This window comes from Lynx canadensis, chromosome D1, assembly GCF_007474595.2.
Source record: "Lynx canadensis isolate LIC74 chromosome D1, mLynCan4.pri.v2, whole genome shotgun sequence".
In the NCBI taxonomy this organism is placed as follows: domain Eukaryota; kingdom Metazoa; phylum Chordata; class Mammalia; order Carnivora; family Felidae; genus Lynx; species Lynx canadensis.
Genome location: NC_044312.2, coordinates 35,827,592 through 35,849,132, shown reverse-complemented (window position 1 = coordinate 35,849,132; position 21,541 = coordinate 35,827,592). Strand labels below are relative to the sequence as shown.

At 34.2% G+C, this 21,541-nt stretch overlaps 1 long non-coding RNA gene across 1 annotated transcript; it reads right to left on the bottom strand.

Annotated features, from left to right (window-relative positions):
* Positions 1-9,938: 9,938 nt before the first annotated feature.
* On the bottom strand, positions 9,939-20,977 carry LOC115525834. Its single transcript, XR_003972479.1, has 3 exons — positions 20,847-20,977; positions 17,665-17,667; positions 9,939-9,954 (listed from the first exon to the last, which is right to left on the bottom strand). It is a non-coding gene; the product is annotated as an uncharacterized LOC115525834 (long non-coding RNA).
* Positions 20,978-21,541: the final 564 nt, after the last annotated feature.

The following is a 21,541-nucleotide window of genomic DNA, read 5'->3' as shown; positions in this document are numbered from 1 at the left end:
AACATAATTTTTCTTTATGGTATTTCAACAAAATATGTCACACATTGTGCTACAACCTTATATTCTTCATGGAAAACTTACATTTATTTTGAAACCAACCTTAGATTTCTCAAGGTTTATGATTACATTGATATGAATATTCATATGTAAGTGTAAAGCCAAATAGCTGAATGATTGCTTCATAAAGCATATTTTCCTGATCACATGGGATATGTATGCTATTTTGGTACTGCTGGGCTGTGATATTTATACCACTCTACATTCCAGAGACAAATACATACAAGAACTCCAGATGTAAATATTTTAATTTGTTTTATCTGCTCTACTAATGAAATAACAGTATCAAGTACAGTAAAATCTTGGTTTGTGAGCATTTGGTCTAGAAATATACTTGTAATCCAAAGCTATATCAAAGTGAATTTTCCCATAACAAATAATGGGAACTCAGATAATCCATTCCACAACCCAAAAATATTCATATAAAAATTATTACAATACTGGGATATAATACAAAATAACAAAGAAAATATAAAGAAAAATAAACAAAGTAACCTGCACTTACCTTTGAAAACCATCATGGCTTTTGTGAGGGAGACAAAATAGAAGAGGGTTTTTGTGTAGGACGACTTTCACTATCACTAGCGGAATCACTGCATCTCTGAGCTCATTGGAACCTTTTTCCGCATGAGGGCAGTTGTACACTCTTGTACGGATGTTGACTACAATACAGCATCAATAAACTCTTGTCACATACTGTTTTTAATGTTAATGGCAATAAGGCAGCAGAGCAAAGTGTCTATATCTTCAGGCAAACCCTATGTCTGACCTAGAATGAAGGAAAGCATTCCTAAGCTGACTCTTGTATGGAAAAACAAAGGACTGTCTATAGGTGCTTTGATGTGACAAGAAATACACTAGTGCAAGTTATGGACACCTTCCAACGTTCTGAAAAATCACTGATCTCTACCAAACACCGCAACCTGAGACCAAGTATCCAAGCATGGGAGATGGTCATCCACAGTCCCGCAGACAGAGAGAGAGAGAAAGAGAGAGAGAGAGAGAATCACAGGCTCAATTGTGATCATGTGACGTTCAGCATTCCGTACTCGTATTGCAAGTCATCACTCATTTATCAAGTTAAAGTTATTAGAAATGTTTGCTTATCTTGCAGAACACTCACAGAACAAGTTACTCACAATCCAAGGTTTAACCCTTGGATAGAGTTTTATAGGTCATTAAAATCACACTCTTCTCTGATGCCTAAATCATCCTAGCAACATTGTGCCTGTGCCTCTGTGGTCATCCATTTTCCATTTGAATCTCTTTTAGATAGGAAATAGATTGCTCTTCCAAAGCAGAATACTGTTTCTGGACACAACTACTATTAGTAAAGATGGTCATGAGCATCTTGTGCCCATCCACTTGTTCTGATATAGAAATAACCAGTCTACTATTTTCTTTTTGTGCTACATCTATTTGAATTTCTGCAGTCAGTGGTCTTATCATGATCTGTGTCATTCTAATCCACACATGATCATTTTAAGTAATTTTTTCAAGCTCATATCAGTTTGTTTTTGTCATAGCTCCTTATATTGTTCTATGACACTTGTGTTTACATACAAGACAGGTGTCTCTCATGTTGATCACTCTCTTGGAATGGGATATGAATGCAAAATGTAATTGTGTCAATATCCCATGTGTCCATTTTAGTTTCAATAAACCCTCTGTAACCCCACCTTTCATTTCTTTATACAAAATTATTTTCTTTTATACAATTTTTTTAATTTGTATTTTCCCTATATGATTGTAAACACTTGTTGTTTGTTTCTTTGTTTGTTTGTTTATAAGGAGATATGTAAATGCTTTTGAAGGCAAACTCCTTATCTTATACATAAATAATTTGTGTTTCCAGAGTGTCAGTAATTATGCTTTCCATATCAGCTATCCCCATGACTGTCTCTTAAGTAATATTTATTAGCGCACTTGAATCTCTATAAAAATAAAATGATACCACATTACTGAGTTTTGAGCTATTTGTCATAACCTATAAGAACTATTTGATATTTTTCTAATTAAAATTTTTAGAAAATAAAACTAACATTTTACACTCTGTCTCTGTTATGATTTATTTGTAGGAGGAAACTGGTGTTTAATCTTACTTGAAGACTTTGAAACATATGAATTTCCAGAAACTGCTACTCTATTCTCATGAAAAAGAAATAAGATTGCATGTACAATGTCTATTTGTAAGTAATATGTTTCTTATTTTTCTGATTAAAAATCTGGTAGCACAAGTGACTTTTTTTCTCTAATGGAAATTATAAAGTACTTTTGGATTTATGTTAAAGAGACTTATGGGATATTCACATGCCACCTTTATAATTTTTGCAACATTTAATGATTAGATTTATTAATAGTTTCTTAACACCTTTTAAAAAATTGAAATCTCCTTTAAAAGATTTATTCTAAACTATGGTGATTATGAATTTATGAGTTTTGTATACCAGCTATATTTATCTTACTGTGTATTAAAATGGACATACTACTATTACAAATTTGGAAAAGTTCATCTGTATCACATAAAAATAATCTCACATGTGACCATTGGTATTCATACGTAAGATAATGTGAGGGGAGATTATTTTTCTTGCCGTACAATTGTCTATTGTGGCCTAAACCTGAGAAAATGAGTTATTAAATGTTTTCTTTTATAATGAGAGATATAAAAATAGGAGCTGCAAAAAAATTGGTTGCAGGTGCTTCCCTTTATAACCATTCAGATGTTGTATGATGTTGCATGATGACCATAGCATGATTTAAACAAAAGCCTGAACAAGAACCTTGAGTTGTGGTCCTTAAAGGGAGTACTCTGTACCACCACCTACCTTTGTCTATCTCAGGCTAGGGTCAAATTATAGAAGTTTCAAGAGAACTACTCGTAGAGATTGCCAATGTCAGTAAAAATTTTTAAAAAAATTAACATATTTTTCTCACATGAAAATATTAAGAGCAGTTGATTTGGATTACAGATCTAAATCGAGGAATAGGAAAAGGCATTTTTAAAAAAGAAGATGGGCACCTAGGTAGTTCAGTCATTAAGCATCTGTCTTTGGTGCAGTTCATGATCTCTGTGAGTTTGAGTCCCACACTGGGTGAGCTCAAGCTCTGCTTCAGGTGAACACAAACTCGGCTTTGGCTGAGCTCAAGCCTCACTTCAAATGAGCATGAGCCCTGCTTTGGGTAAGAACACAAGCCTCACTTCAGTTGAGTCCTGCTTCTCTCTCTCTCTGCCCCTTGAGGGACTGACCCTCACGAGATTCTCTCTGTCCCTCACTCACTTGCACCCTCTCTCTTTCAAACTAACAAACAAACGAACAAACAAATAAATAACATTGTATCATCCAAATTTCTTAAAAATAAAAATAAAAATGAAGGTAAAGTATGGCAGTGGAGTAGTGGAGTAGCTATTTATAAAGTTATCTTTTAGCATAGAAACGACATGTGTTATATATGTTAATTTTCTATTTGGACTTGAGCTATCTTGCTTGCAGCTGGACAAGGAAACTAGAGATAAGTGTACTGCCAATGTCCTGACTCAAGGGATGCTGGAAAGATTTGATATAAAACTGGAACTCTACAAATCATCCAACTGCTTCTTCAAAGAAAACTATTTCTGTGTCACTGCCTAGAGGTCAATAGTGGTCTGGTAACATTAACATTAACTAGAGAAGCAACACAATTACTAATCAACTGAACTGTTCAATGAAGAACCCATTTATTTTACTCTCACCTTCCTCCAAGCTTCCAGGACATAAGAGTTTCTTTTTTTGTTTGTTTGTTTTTAATTTTTTAATTTTTAATTTTTTTAACAATTATTTGTTTTTGAGAGACAGAGAGAGACAGAGCATGAGCAGGGGAGGGGCAGAGAGAGAGGAAGACACAAAATCCAAAGCAGGCTCCAGGCTCTGAGCTGTCAGCACAGAGCCTGATTCAGGGATTGAACCCACAAACCATGAGATCATGACCTGAGCTGAAGTCAGTCACTCAACCAACTGAGCCATGCAGGCACTCCTAGAAGAATTTATCTTAAAACTGTTATAGAATAGTATTAAGTCAGAACCAAGTCAAGTACCACCTTTATTCCAAGATGGAAGCAAAGTGGAGTAGAAAAAAACATACTATATCATCTTCTATCCCTCAGATCCTGAAGGAACAAGTTGAGCAAGCAGAATGTGCATGTGTATGTGTGTTGGGGGGGGGGGGTTAAGAATTAGTAAGAAGTAGATATGAATTTGGAGTTTAAAACTGGATGAACTTTTAATAATTGAAATTGATGTGAATTTTGGAATTTGCTCAATATACTGTTAAATGGTCTGCTTTCCCATTGGGCAACAGATAAAGTTAGAAATTGAACTGTGAAAAAGAGAATTTTCTTATATCCCATCAAGTTGAGATAATTGGGTTTTGGTGGGAAAGTGCAGAAAGAAGTATGAGATTCTTACATGTTGCTTTGTTGAAGAATGGGGAAATTTGGGGGGAGGGGCCTCTAATTAAGAGGACTTTTCTATAATTAATGATACTAGCAGGTATATTCATAGATAAATGCTTCTAATAACCCTCTCTTTGAACATCCTCATAAAAACTGGCTGACCATGTTGAATATAAAGTTTTGGTAAGTATATCGGACATCTTCTAGAAGATAGCTTAAGTTAAATAAAAACACATATTGCAACACTTTCTAGGCTGGAGTATTTTAAATAAATTGCCAACATCATAATAGAGAGTTCTCTGACATAAGTATGGAATAAATAGCAGAATGTTACAAATGACTGAGCTGATAATTTTATCCTGTAAATCTAAGATCATCTGTTTTATTACCCAAATATTATAACTAGATGATTAAATTGAGATTTGGCAAGTAAACAACCTCTTTAAAGTCACACATTTGGTGAAACTGAAGGAACTGAGTGTCTATGTGTGGCCTTTCAAAATCTCACTGCCTCATTATATCACTCTTTATAAACAGGCACAAAAATTGAGCCTTTTTTTTTGCATCTCTTGATACTTCTTTATTCCACCACATACTCAAAGCCATGTTCATTAATTTTTTTGGAGAGAGATTCATTAAATCCTTTTATTTTCTTTGAGATCATTAAATTCTTAAGCAAGATTATACAAACAATAAAATGTAATTTACAGCTAATTACTTTTGTTAACAGTATATATTTTAAAAATAATTTCTTCTTTTTTAAGTTTATTATTTTTTGGATAAAGAGTGCATGAGTGGGGTAGGGGCAGAGAGAAAGAGGGAGAGAGAGGATCCCAAGTGGACCCAACATGGGTGTTGAACCCAAGAACTGTGAGATTATAACCAGAGATGAAATCAAGAGTTGGACACTTGGGGTGCCTGGGTGGCTCAGTCCATTAAGCATCTGACTCCAGCTCAGGTCATGATCTTGTGGTTTGTGAGTTCGAGCCCTGTTTGGACTCTGTGCTGACAGCTCAGAGCCTGGAGTCTACTTCAGTTTCTCTGTCTCCCTCTCTCCCTCTTCCTTCCAGGAGTTGGACGCTTAATAGACTGAGCCACCCAGGTAGTCCTTAAAAATATTTTCTAAAATTCAGTAATCAACGGTATGTTGTATTGATCCAAGAAAGTAACTACTACATCAAGTGAGACAATTCTAATATAAAAATTGTAGATTCCCTTAAGCCATCTCAAGAATGTCCTTCTGGCAGTATTTAGTTCAATATAATATAATTTGTCTAGATAATATGCCTAGAGAATGTAATTTAATCTTTGGCATTTGATGGTTTTTGCTCTTATATTTTATAGACCTATATAATGTAGAATTCAAGATTTAAACTTCATATATTTTAATTCAGCCTAAATTTAAATAAAGCTAAAACCAACAGATGCAATATTTTAAACGTACAAAAACTTAAGAAAAAAATGTAACCTATTGGCACAAGATTTTTATCACTCAACATAATGAAAAATTATGTGTCTTGAAAAATTGTAGGAATCTTGTTCATCATTGTTATTCTAACCTTTAAACTAGACAGAGACAGTTTAGAACTTAATTGCTAACCTGACCATAATTACTTCTTGCACCTTGTCAATCTCTGCCTCTTTTGCCATCTATGAGAATAAACCAAAACTATTTTTGCTATGTACAATTTAAGTTTGTCTTTTTTTTTTTTTTGAGAGAAAGTTCAGAGCCTGATGTGGGGCTCTAATCCATGAACCGTGAGATCATGACCTGAGTGAAGTGGGATGTTTAACTGACTGAACCATCCAGGTGTCCCTGCTATGTACAATTCAGATTAAATTTTGTGGATAATGACTACCTCCAAATGGTTTTGAGGTGGATTGCTATTCTATAATGTTAAAAAGATGTAATGAAAGCAGACTTCTGGGGAAGATGGTAGAGTAGGAGGACACTAAGCTCACTTCATTTCATGGACAATGAGATAACACCCACATCAGTGTAAATAACCCAGAAAATGGCCCACACACTGACAGAACAGACTTTATGGCCAAATGTACAGAAGACACCATGTTGAAGAGATAGGAAAGGCAGAGATGTAGCGAGGAGCTAAACAGATCTGTGGGACTGTCCTTGGGAGGGAGGGATCCTACGGCATAGAGAGGGAAGAGAAATAGACTTTAGGCACTTGGAGAAATCCACATAGGGAACATAAACCCACATAACATTTGTCTTTGAAAACCAGAGTGGATGAATTTCTCAAGTTCTTACAATCAGTGGAGCTTAACACCTAAAACTTTAAAAAATCAGTGGTTTTGGCTCTGGAAGGGCCAGGAAGCTGATAGGAAACTGAGTTCCTGTCCTTAAAGTGACAGCAAAATAAACAGTCCCAATGAGAGACAGCATAGAAGCAGCAGTTTAAATAGCACATAGGATATACAGGAAAAAGACTTGTTTACTATTCTCAGAACAAAGTAGTTGGCAGGTGCCATTCCTTTCCCCCAACACTTAGCCTAGACACACAGATACCTGTGGGAACGAGCACAGTGCCAACAATCTCCACCTAACTAGTTAATAAGATTCCCCACCCCACACTCACCAGTGAACTGACACCCTTCAGCCTTGCAGCAGGAGTTTTCTAAAGCTGCTCTATGCCCTGTCCCATAACAGACCTGCACAAACCTGCTAACACCACTCACCTTACCCTCACATTCTCCTGCAGATCTTCCCCACCAATATGCCTGTGTTTGGAGCCCATCCAAAATGGTACCACAGGCCTGGCAGAGTTCAAGGAGCCCTGACAGGGTCAGCACCACTCTAAAGAGATTCCTACTCTGGGACAGTGAAAGTTAAATACACACACAAGTTTCACTGTTGTCCCAGCAGTGGGCTGGGGGCAGACATCTGGTCTGACTGCAGGTACCACCCACTATTAAAAGACTTTCAGGGGATAACACAAGGAAAGCACACTGTAGTTCTTTGTTACTGCATCTCTGACAACTGCTTGGTCAGACTCAATTCAAGCCCAAAGTGACCCCAGACTAGCCCACTACCAACACAAGGACCAAACACTCTCCACACAGGCAAAGAGAGACATTGCATATGACTAGACTGAAAACAAAAGTGGCTCAACCACAACAGCAGGGTGCACACAACACATATAGAAGATACCCCTATAGGGCCAGGTTCTAGTAAACCAGGGACTTTGCACTGCAGGGCATTGCATGATCTCTTCTTCATAAGACCATTACTTTCAAGAGCATGAGATGTAGCTGACATTCTTAATACATAGAATCGGACACAGAGAGTTAGACAAAATGAGGAGACAAAGGAATATATCCCAAATGGATGAAAAGAAAAACATTAGAGCAAGAGAGCTAAACAAAACAGATAAATAATATGCATGACAGAGAATTTAAAGTAACGATCATAAAGATACTCATGGGAAAGGAGGAAAGACTAGAGGATTTCAGTGAGACCCTCAACAAAGAGGTAGAAAAAATAATAAAGAACAATATAGAACATTCTATCTTAAAGCAGAAGAATACTCATTCTTGTCAAGTGAATATAGAATCTTCTTCAGAATTCATCACATGTTAAGTCACAAAACAAATCTCAACAAATTCAAAAAGACTGAAGTTACACCAGTCATTTTTTCTGACCATATCACTGTGGAACTAGAACTCAAACACAAGAAAAATCTGGAAAGAACACAAATACATGGAAGTTAAATGACATGTTAAACAAAATAACAAAAATAGACAAACAAGAAATCAGAGAGGAAATCAAAAAATACATGGAGACAAATGAAAATGAAAACATAACAGTCTAAATCTTTGGGAGTGCAGCAAAAACAGTTCTAAGAGAGAAGTTTATGACAATACAGGCCTACATCAAGAAGCAAGAAAAATCTCAAATAAACAACCTAACATTACATCCAAAGAAGCTAGAGAAAAAAAAATAGAAATAAGGAATCTAGAAAAACAAACAAAACACAAAACCAGTAGAAGGAGGGAAATAATAAAGATTAGAGAAGAAACTGTAAAATAGAAACTAAAACAACAACAACAACAATAGAACAGATCAATGAAATCAGGAGCTATTTCTTTCAAAAGATCAACAATTTGATAAAATTTTAACCAGACCCATTGAGAGGCAGAGAAAGAGAAAGAGAGAACTCAAATAAACAAAATCAGAAATCAAAGAGGAGACGTGACAACCGGCACCACAGAAATACAAAGGATTATAAGAGAAAATTATGAAAAATTATATGCCAACAAAATGGACAACCTAGAAGAAATGAATAAATTCCTACAAACACTACTTTTCAAAAGTGAATCCGAATGAAATAGAAAAGTTGAACATGCAATGAGATTGAATCAGTAGTCAAAAAAATTTCAGCAAACAAAAGCCCAGGACCAGGTGGCTTTAAAGGCAAATTTTATCAAACATTTAAAGAAGACTTCTCAAACTAGTCCAAAAAATAGAAGAAGGAAAGCTACAAATTTCATCTATAAGGCCAACATTGCTATGATAAAAAAATAAGATAAGAACACACAAAAAAAGAGAACTACCAGCCAACAAATACAGAAAAACCTCAAGAAAATATTAGCAAATGGAATCCAACAATATGTTAAGAAAATCATGATCAATTGGGATTTATTTCTGGGTTGCAAGGTGGTTCAGTGTTTGCAAATCAGTCAATGTGATATATCACATGAAAAATAGAACGGATAAAAAATATAATCTTTTTGGGATGCCTGGGTGTCCCAGTTGGTTTAGCATCCGACTTCGGCTCAGGTCATGATCTCACGTCCCCGGGTTTGAGTCCTACGTCGGGCTCTGTGCTGACAGCTCAGAGCCTAGAGCCTGCTTCAGATTCGGTGTCTCTCTCTCTCTACCTCTTCCCTGCTCTCTTTCTTTAAAATAAATAAACATTAAAAAATTAAAAAAATATATACGATCATTTCATAGTTGCAGAAAAAGCATTTGACAAAAACAAAACAAAACAAAACCTCTCAACATGGAAGGGAACATACCTCACATGATAAAGGCTACATATGAAAATCCCCAGCTAAAATACCCTTAATGGGAAAAAAAAAAACAGAGCTTTTCTCCTAAGGTCAGGAACAAGATAAGGATTTCCACTCTCACCACTTTTTTTTCTTTTCTTTTTTCTTTATCTTTATTTTCTTACTTTATTTTTTAATATATTTTATTGTCAAATTAGCTTCCAATCTACACCTAGTGATCATCCCAACAAATGCCCTTCTCAATGTCTATCACCCACTTTCCCCTTTCCTCCAGCACCCATCAACCTCAGATGTTCTCTGTATTTAAGAGTCTCTTATGTTTTGCTTCCCTCCCTCTCTGTTTGTAACTTTTTTCCTCCCTTCCTTTCCCCCATGGTCTTCTGCTGAGTTTCTCAAGATCCACATAGGATTGAAAATATATGATATCTGTCTTTCTCTGACTGACTTATTTCACTCAGCATAATACCCCCCAGTTCCATCCATGTTGCTGCAAATGGCAGGATTTCATTCTCATTGCCAAGTAGTATTCCATTGTATATATAAACCACATCTTCTTTATTCATTCATCAGTTAATTAACATTTAGGCTCTTTCCATAATTTGGCTATTGTTGAAAGTGCTGCTATAAATATTGGGGTACATGTGCCCCTATGCGTCAGCACCCCTGTGTCCCTTGGGTAAGTTCCTAGCAGTGCTATTGCTGGGTCATAAGGTAGTTATATTTTTAATTTTTGAGAAGCCTGCACAATGTTTTCAAAGGTAGTTGCACCAGTTTTCATTCCCACCACTAGTGCAAGAGGATTCCAGTTTCTCCATATCCTCTCCAGCATCTATAGTCTCCTGATTTGTTCATTTTATCCACTCTGACCAGCGTGATGTAATATCTCAATGTGGCTTTCATTTGTATTTCCCTGATGATGAGTGATGTTGAGCATCATTTCATGTGTCTGTTGGCCATCTGGATGTCTTCTTTGGAAAAGTGTCTATTCATGTCTTCTGCCCATTTCTTCACTGGATTATTTGTTTTTCAGGTGTTGAGTTTGGTGAGTTCTTTATAGGTTTTGGATACTAGCCCTTTATCCAATGTGTCATTTGCAAATATCTTTTCCCATTCTGTCAGTTGCCTTTCAGTTTTGTTGATTGTTTCCTTTGCAGTGCAGAAGCTTTTTATCTTGATGAGGTCCTGATAGTCCATTTTTGCTTTTAATTCCCTTGTCTTTGGATATGTGTTGAGTAAGAAATTTCTGTGGCTGAGGTCAAAGAGGTTGCCTCCTGCTTTCTCCTCTAGCTTTTTGATGGTTTCCTGTCTCACATTCAGATCTTTCATACATTTTGAGTTTATTTTTGTGTATGGTGTAAAAAAGTGGTCTAATTTCATTCTTCTGCATGTTGCTGTCCAGTTCTCCCAGCACCATTTGTTAAAGAGACTGTTTTGTTTTTTTTTTCCATTGGCTACTCTTTCCTGCTTTGTCAAAGATTAGTTGGCCATACGTTTGTGGGTCCAATTCTGGATTCTCTATTCTATTCCATTGGTCTATGCATACTGTCTTGATGGTTACAACTTTGTAGTAGAGGTTAAAGTCTGGTATTGTGATGTCTCCTGCTTTGGTTTTCTTCTTCAATATTACTTTGGCTATTCAGGGTCTTTTGTTGTTCCATACAAATTTTAGGAATGTTTGTTCTAGCTCTGAGAAGAATGCTGGTGCAATTTTGATTGGGATGGCATTGAATGTGTAGATTGTTTTGGGTAGTATTGACACTTTAACAATATTTATTCTTCCAATCCATGAGCATGGAATGTTTTTCTATTTCTTTGTGTCTTCTTCAATTTCCTTCATAAGCTTTCTATAGTTTTCAGCATACAGATCTTTTGCGTCTTTGGTTAGGTTTATTCCTAGGTATTTTATGATTCTTGATGCAATTATAAATGGGATAAGTTTCTTTATTTCTGTTTCTATTGCTTCATTATTGGTGTATAAAAATGCAACCGACTTCTGTACATTGATTTTGTATCCTGCGGCTTTGCTGAATTGATGTGTCATTTCTAGCAGACTTTTGGTGAATTCTGTTGGGTTTTCCTTGTAGAGTTTCATGTCATCTGCAAAAAGTGAACGTTTGACTTCTTTCTCAATTTTGATGCTTTTTATTTCATTTTTTTGTCTGATTGCTGATGCTAGGACTTCCAACACTATGTTAAACAACAGTCACAACTTTTTTTCAACATAATACTGGAAGTACTAGCCACAGCAATCAGAAAAGAAAATGCAATAGAAGTCATCCAAATTAGTAAAGAAGAAGTGCAAGTTTCACTATTTGTAGATTACATGATACTGTATGTAGAAAACTCTAAAGACTATACCCAAAACTACTAGAAAAAATAAATTCAATTATGTCATAGGATACAAAATCAATATACAATAATACATTGCATTTCTATACACAATAAAGTAGTAGAAAGATAAATTAAGAAAATTATCCCATTTACAATTGCACCAAGAATAATAAAATACCTAAGAATAAATCTAACTAAGGAAGGGAAAGACATACACTATAAACTCTATAAAACAGTAATGAAAGAAACTGAAAATGACACAAACAAAAAGAAAGATATTCCATGCTCATGTATTGAAAGAACAAATATTGTTAAAATATCCATACTGTGCAAAGCAATCTACAGATTTAATGCAATCCTTATTGAAATCCCAACATCATTTTTCACAGAACTGAATCATATAATATTTAAATTTGTATGGAACAAAACAAGACCCCAAATAGCCAAACTAATCTTAAAAAGATAAGAACAAAATTCGAGGTATCACAATTCCAGATTTCAAGATACACTACAAAGCATTAATAATCAAAACAATATGGTACTGGCACAAAAATAGACATATATGTCAATAGAACAGAATAGAAAATCTAGAAATACACCCACAATTATATGGTCAATTGGTCTTTCAACAAAGCAGGAATGCATATACAACAGGGAAAAGACAGTCTCTTTAACAAATGGTGTTGGGTAAACTGGACAGCTACATACAAAAGAAGGAAACTGGACCACTTTCTTATAGCATACACAAAAATAAGCTCAAAATAGATTAAGAACCTTAATATGAGACCTGAACCATGAAAATCCTAGAAAAGAACATAGGCAATAATTCGTCTGACATCAGCTGTAGCAACATTTTTCTAGATATGTCTCCTAAGGCAAGGGTAACAAAAAAAAAAATATTAGGATTGTATAAAAGTTAAAAGCTTCTGAATATCAGAGGAAACAATCAACAAGACTAGAAGACAACCTACTGAATGGGAAAAGATATTTGTAAATGTCATATTTGATAAAGGGTTTTCAAAATATATAAAAAACATATAACTTTAAACAAACAAACAAACAAAAACCAAATAATCCAATTTAAAAATGGGCAGAAGGCAGGAACAAATATTCTCCAAAGAAGACTTGCAAATGGCCAACAGACACATGAAAAGATGCTCAACATCACTAATCATCAGGGGAATGCAAATCAAAACCACAATGAGGTACCATCTCACACTAGTCAGAATACCTAAAATTAAAAACAAAATAAAACAAAACAAGAAACGAGTATTGGCAATCATTTGGAGATAAAGGAACCCTCATACACTGTTTTTGGGAATGCAAACTTGTGCAGCCATTTTTAAAAACAGTATGGATGTTTCTCAAAAAATTAAAAATAGAATTATCATTTGATGCAGTAATTCCACTACTGGGTATTTACCCAAAGAATATGAAAACACTGATTTGAAAAATATATACACACATTTATACTTATTGCAGCATTATTTACAATAGCCACATTATGGAAGGAACCCAAGTGTCCATCAATAAATGAATGGATGAAGATGTGGTATATATAATGGAATATTATTCAGTCAATACAAAAAAAGTCAATACAGAGAAGACTGGAATCTTGCCATTTGCAACAACATGGCTGGATCTAGAGAGCATAGTGCTAAGTGAAGTAAGTCAGTGAGAGAAAGACAAATAACATATGATTTCACTCACATGTGGAATAAAAAAGAAAGAAAGAGGGCGCCTGGGTGGCTCAGTCAGTTGAGCAACCGACTTCAGTTTAGGTCATGATCTCACAGCTTGTGAGTTCGAGCCCCACGTCAGGCTCTGTGCTGACAGCTCGAAGCCTGAAGCCTGCTTCAGATTCTGTTTCTCCCTCTCTCTCTGCTCCTAACCCACTCACATTCTGTCTCTTGTCTCTCTCAGAAATAAATAAACATTAAAAAGAAAGAAAGAGAAGAAAGAAAGAAAGAAAGAAAGAAAGAAAGAAAAGAAAAGAAAAGAAAAGAAAAGAAAAGAAAAGAAAGAGAAGAAAGAAAGGAAGGAAAAAGAGCCAAACCAAAAACTAGACTCTTTAATATAGAGAACAAACTGATGGTTTCCAGAGGGAGTTGGGTGAGCAGATGGGTGAAATAAAGAGGATTAAGAGTTGGGGGCACCTGGATTCCTCAGTCTGTTGTGTCCAACTCTTGCTTTCATCTCCAGTCATGATCCCATGGTCCATGGGTTTAAATCCTACATCAGGCTCCATGCTGTGAGCCTGAATTTGAATTCAATTATCATGATGAGCACTGAGCAATGTATAGAAGTGTTGCAACACTATATTGTGGAGCTGAAACTAATATAACACTATGTTAATTACACTGGAATTTAAATTAAAGAAAAAGAACGAAAGATAGAAACATGAAGAAAAGATGTAATTAAAGAAAATCTCAAAACAAATTATGTCTCATATACAACTAATATTTGAACAAATATCTATTAATCTCTCTATGTCCATTTAGGATCACAGACTACCACCTATCAAAAAAATACATTTAAGGGAGATTTACAGGGCAAATTCAAGAAATTATCTTTATACTCTGCAGCAAGCAATAATGTAGCATCTTAAATGAATATTTGGACATAGGAGCATTTGGGTTTTGGGTCTCACATCTCACTCTTACAGATGACCATATATAGGCCTCATGAGAACTTTTTCATATGTCCATGGAAGATTACTATTATCACTGAAGTATTTTTAGTCAATCCATACACATAGAATTACTTTATCTTCACAAATGAGAAATTCTTTCTGATATTTATCATTATGAATAACGAGCTACTCTAGTTGACCAATAAAACATAGTTTCTCACACAAATTATGTTCATTACAAGCTTGAGTTATAGATAACAGAGATTTGTAGCAGTCTTTCCTGGAGTATGTGTTTCCAGATTCTAACACTAGGTGGCTATCTCTGAATTGTGAATCTTTTCCAAAATTGCTTTATTGAGATATATTCAAATCACATAAAATCACCCATTTATAAGGGTACAAGTTTATGGTCTTAGTATATTTACAAAGTTGTTTGTATTTTAGAGCACTTTCATAACCCACTTGCCCCAGATCCCATACCCATTAGCATACTCCTACCATACTCCTTTCTTCTACTACTCTCTCCTTTCTCCAATTCTAGTGAACCACTAATCTGTGATTCCATAAATATGCCTATTTGGACATTTCATATAGAATTATACAATATGTGATTTTTTTTGTGACTGGCTTCTATTACATAGCCCAATGTTCTCAGGGTTCATCTGTGTTGTAGTAGGCATAGGTATTTCATATTTTTTTTTGTTGCCAAATACTATTTATTGTATGAGTGAATCCCATTTATTTCTCCATTCATAATTGATGGACATTTGGATTATGGTAACTTTTGGGTTATTATTACTATGAATAATTATTTACAAATTTTGTGTCCATTTCTTTCATTTCTGTTGGATAAGAGTCGAATTGATGGGTCATATGTTAACTTTATATTTAATTGCTAGATATTTGCAAAGTGGATTAATCGTTTTACATTCCCAAAAGCAATGTATGTGGTTTCTAATTTCTCCACACTTTCATAAGATTTGTTTTTATCTGTCTTTTGATTATAGTCAACCTACTGGTTTTGATGTGGTATTTAAACATGGTTTTGATTTTCATTTCTCAAATGAATGATAATGTTAATTACTTCCGTATCTTCTTTTGAATAATTTCTTATCAAATTATATTCTTAATTTTAAGAATATAATCTGTATTTGTTTGGAAGAGTTTTTTTTTTTACATATTCTGGAGTCAAGTGCCTTACCAGATAATGATTTTTAAATACTTTCTTCCACTTTATGTTTTTTTGTTTTGTTTTGTTTTGTTTTGTTTTGTTTTGTTTACTTTCTCAATGGTGTTCTTTGGAGCACAAAAACTTTTAGTTTAGTTGAGATCCAATTTATCTTTTTGCTGTCATTATTGCTCAAACTTTGGGTGATATTCTGTGAAACCATTGTCTAATGTAGGTCCCAAACATATGTGTATGTTTTCTTCCAAGATTTATATAGTGTTAGGACTTATATGTATATCTTTAATCATTTTGAGTTAATTTTGTATATAGTGTGGTATAAATATGTAAATCATTCTTTTGCATGTGGATAACCTATTGTCCCAGGACTATTTGTTGACAGGCTTATTATTTCCCACATTGAATGGTCTTTAAACCTTTACCAAAAGTCTGCTGACTATAGATGCAAACATTATTTCTGGAGTCTCAATTCTAATTTATTTATCTAGTACCACAGCATGGTGATTTTACTGTACATTTTGTAGTAAGTTTTGAAGTCAGAAAATGTGAGTTCTTTGAATTTGTTTTATAACAAAATTATTCAGGCTATCTTGGGTTCCTTGCATTTTCATATAAATTCTAAGATCATCATGTTAATTTCCTAAGAATCCAGCGCAAATATAGATGGGGATTGCTTGAATCCACAGATAAATTTGGGGATTATTGTTATATTAACAAAATTAATATTTCTGTTGCATGAATATAAGCTGTCTTTCCATATGTTTAGATCTTTAATTCTTTTTTTTAAAAAAAAACTTCAACAACGAATTATATATATAACATACAAATCTTACATTTATTCTCTCAAAGGTATTCTTAAGTATTTTTGATGCTATTGCACACAAATTATGTTCTTAATTTAATTTTCAGATTACTTGTTGCAAGTGTATAAAAATGTTTGCTTTTGATATATTGATCTTGGATCTTGAAACCCTTTTTTAAAAGTGTATTTATTTATTTATTTATTTACTTACTTATTTAGAGAGTGTGAGCATGGGAAAGGCAGAGAGAGAGGGAGAGAGAAAATCCCAAGCAGGCTCTATCCTGTCAGCACAGAGCCCTTTGAGGGGCTCATACTCACAAACCATGACATCATGACCTGAGCCAAAATCAAGAGTCAGATGTTTAACCCATGGAGCCACCCAAGTTCCTGGATCTTGAAATTGTTTGAAGTTAATTCTATTTATTTTAATTATTTATCTAAATATTTATTTATTCTTATTACTATCTATTTAAATTCTAATAGTAGCTTTTTGGACTTCTTGGGATTTACTATATATAGTATCATGGAATCTCCAAATAGAAATAACTTTACTTTCTTTTTTCCAATTGTGATACCTTTTATTTATTTTCCGTATCTAGATGCACTGATGAGAGTATCTATCCCAATGTTTAATATAAGTGGTGAGAATGGACATCCTCATCTTTTCCTGTTCTTAGAAGTAAAAATTCAGATTTCCACAGTAAAGCATGGAGGTAGCTATGGGTTTTTCTGATATTCCCTTTATCAGTTTGATGAAGTTTCCCTGTATTCTAATTTGGTTTTTAACAAGAATAGAAGCTGAATTTTGTCAAATGCTTTTCAGTATCTATTGAGTTGATCATGTGATTATTTCCTTATTCTATCAGGATGGTGTGTTATATTAATTTGGGATTAGATGTTGAATGAACCTCACATTTTTTCTCAAGTCAGAAATGTTGAAGCCATACCTGAAATCTGCCCTAAACTCTAAAATTCTGTTTATTCTACATCAATAACATCTTTTCTTCATTTCCAATGCCTCTGCCTCAGTAAATTCATTTCCTGTCATTTAATATCTTTTTTAATACAAAAGCCTCTTAATTTATTTGTCTTTACACTTCTTTTTGTTTGTTTCATTCCAGTATGTTATCCACAATGATGTTCAAGTAATCATTTTAGATCATAAATGTGATCATGTTTCTGTCATGCTTAACATCCTCTAGTGACCTTATTTTTGATAAAAAGCATGAACTCCCAAGGTTTTTAAAAATTTTGCTACAAATTTGACACTTTATTTGTAATGTAAAGAGTCTACATTTGTAAAGAGTCTACATTTGTTTGAAATGCTCTTTTTCCCCGCAACAGAAAAATGTGGCTATTTTTTTCTTCCACACCTTATCACTATTATATGAGAGTTATGAGAACTAGACTCTAATAAATAGTCACACCTGTGGCTTTAATCTTTGAGCAAGGGCCAGAAAGGCAAATCATTAATTTAGGTGTCCTGGAAAAAAAATGGTAACATTGTCTAGCAGTAGTAATGTGTTCTATATATCCTACAATATCAAGGACAGCATATTGAACAGAATTTTTCTACTAGAAAAGAATAAGTTATACTTTCCTTTTCTATCTTATTATCCAAATGTTTATTGGGAGTAAGAACTAAGTATTATTTATTTTTGTTTCTCCTAACAGTAAAGGTGGTTATATGTACTATTACACCACAATTCTCTATAAGAAAAGTGTGCTGCATCAAACTCAAAAGCTTCTGTACAAAGGAAACTATCAACAAAATGAAGGCAACCTACTGAATGGGAGAAAATATGTGAAAATCATATATTTGATAAGGTATTAATGTCTAAAATATATAAAGAACAACTCAATTGTAAGAAAACAAACAATCTGATTAAAAAATGGGCTCATTTTTCCAAAGAAGGCATACAGATACATGAAAATTATGCTTAATCTCACTAATATCAAGGAAACGTAATTCAAAACTAGGAGGAGATAGAATCTTACTCCTGTCAAAATAGTAACATCAAAACGACAAAAAGTAATAAGCTTTGGTGAGGATGTGAAGAAAAAAGAACTCTGTGCACTCTTGGTGGGAATATAAATTGGTGCAGCCACCATGGGAAACTGTGAGGTTCCTCAAAAAATTAAAAATGGAACTTCTGCATGATCTGGCAATTCCACTTCTGGGCATTTATGCAAAGAAAATAAAAACACTAATTCAAAAGGATATATACACTCTCATGTTTACTGCAACGTTATTTACGATAGCCAAGATACGGAAACAACCTAAGTGTCCATCAATGTATGAATGAATAAAGAAAATGTGGTGTGTGTGTGTGTGTGTGTGTGTGTATACACACACACATAATGGAATATTATTCAGGCATTAAAGGAAGAAAATTTTGCCATTTACAATAGGGATAAAACTCGAGGGTATTATGATAAGTGGAATGTCAGACAAGACATGACATATGATCTCACATATATGTGGACTCTAAAACAAAACAAAACTAAGCTCATAGATCCAGAGAACAGATCGGTGGTTGTTAGAGGTGGGAGTTGGAGGTGGGTGAAATGGATGAAGGGTGGTCAACAGTTACAAATATTTAGTTAGAAATCAGTCACGGGGATGTAATGATGACTATAGTTAACAATACTGTATTGTATGTTTGAAAGTTGCTAAACCAGCATAACCTTAAAAGTTATCACCATAAGAAAAAATTTTGTAACTATGATGGTGATAAATGTTAACTAGACATACTGTGGTAATCATTTTGCAATATATACAAATATTGAATCATTATGTCGTACACCTGAAACATATTAATATGTTTTATGTCAACTATAGTTCAATTTTAAAAAGTGTGTGTCTGTACATTCACATTCAAATTTAAGATCTGCTTTAGAAAAGATGATTATAACTATGCAATAATAAATAATAGAATGACTTAAAGGAATGTCAAAGGATGAACGGATAAAGAAAATGTGATATTTTATTCAGCACAAACAAAAAGTAAATTCTACCATTTGGAAAAAACATGGATGACCCTGGAGGGCATTATGCTCCGTGAAATAAGTCAGACACCGGAAGACAAATACTGTCTTGATGAGCTTGATGAGAATAGTGATTTACACAGGCAGGCAATACTGTATGATCACACTTATAGGTGGAATCTAAAAATGTCTATCGTGCAGAAAGGAAGTAACTGGTGGTTGTTAGGAACTAGGGGTAGGGGATATGGGGAGATATTGATCAAAGAGTAGGAACTTTCCGTTATAGGATGAATACCTTCTGGGGATCTAATGTACAGCATGATGCTATAATTAATAATATCATGTTGTGTACTTGAAAGTTGCTGAGAGTAGATCTTAAGTGTTATCAAAACAGAGTATCAGTATGAAGTGATGGATGTGTTAATTAACTGGATTGTGGTAATCATTTTATAATTTATACGTTTATCATACCATCACATTGCACAACATAAATACATGAAATTTTGTTTGTCAATTATAACTTTAAAAATCTGGAAAAATATAATGGAAACTTTCAGTAGCATTTGTGTTCTCACAGTGTACCAGGTTCTGTACTAAGTGCTTTAGGTGTAGAGATTTAATGAATCCCACAAACCTGTGTCAAGTAAAGTGTGAAATTGTCACACTCTATTGTGCGGGAAATCGTCAGTGCAGAAAAGTGTATATAGTTTTCAAGTAGTAGAATCAGTATTTGAAACTTAGTAGTCTATTTCCATAACCCACTTTCTGAACTTCTAAACTATATTGTCTTTCAAATTAATACGTTGTCATTATTCTTCATCCATTTTTTAAAATTTTACATTACATATTTCAAGAAGTTACTTCTTTCCTTCCTTAATGATCATTTTTCTAGTATAGGCCAGAGTTATTAAGAGTGAGCTTGATGAGAATGATATAGAATTTAACCATATGTGCTGAGACAACACATAAGACATGACAGTGCCAATTTGATACACACTGTAGGGCAGAATGGCAGTGGGCCTTTGAAGAACAAGATGATTTAGTGTCATGATGTTCAGAGGTAATATGGTTTTAAAATAAGCAAAAGTCACTAGCTTAATTATCAGAAGCCTTAACAACAAAAAAAATCAATATTTTTCTCTATTTTTTTAATTACATCTAAGTTACTTAGCATATAGTGCAACAATTTCAGGAGAGGTTTCTTAATGTTCCTTACCCATTTAGCCCAACCCCCTCCCACAACCCCTTCAGCAACCCTCTGATTTTTCTCCATATTTAAGAGTCTCTTATGTTTTTACATTATTTTTGCTTCCCTTCCCTTGTGTTCATTTGTTCTGTTTCTTAAAGTCCTCATGTGAGTGAAGTCATATATTTGTCCTTCTCTGACTGACTAATTTCACGTAGCATTATACCCTCTAGTGCCATCCAGGTAGTTGCGATTGGCAAGATTTCATTCTTTTTGTTTGCCGAGTAATACTCCATTATATATATGTGTGTGTGTGTGTATATATATATATATATATATATATATATATATATAATATTCTTTTTCTTTATCCATTCATCCATCAATGGACATTTGGCCTCATTCCATACTTTGGTTATTGTTGATAGGGCTGCTATAAACTTTAGGGTTCATGAAACAGCATCCCTGTGTCCCTTGGATAAATACCTAGTAGTGCAATTGCTGGATCATAGGGTAGTTCTATTTTTAATTTTTTGAGGAATCTCCATACTGTTTTGCAGAGTGGCTGCACCAGTTTTCATTCCCACCAGCAGTGCAAAAGAGATCCTCTTTCTCCACACCCTTGCCAACATTGGTTGTTGCCTAAGTTAATGTTAGCCATTCTGACAGGTTTGAGGTGGTATCTCATTGTGGTTTTAATATGTATTTTTCTGATGATGAGTGATGCTGAGCATTTTTTCATGTGTCGGTAGCCATTTGGATGTCTTCTTTGCAGAAGTGTCTGTTCATATCTTTTGTCCATTTCTTCACGGATTATTTGATTTTTGGGTGTTGAGTTTGATAAGCTCTTTATAGTTTTGGATACTAACCCTTTATCTGATATGTCATTTGCAAAT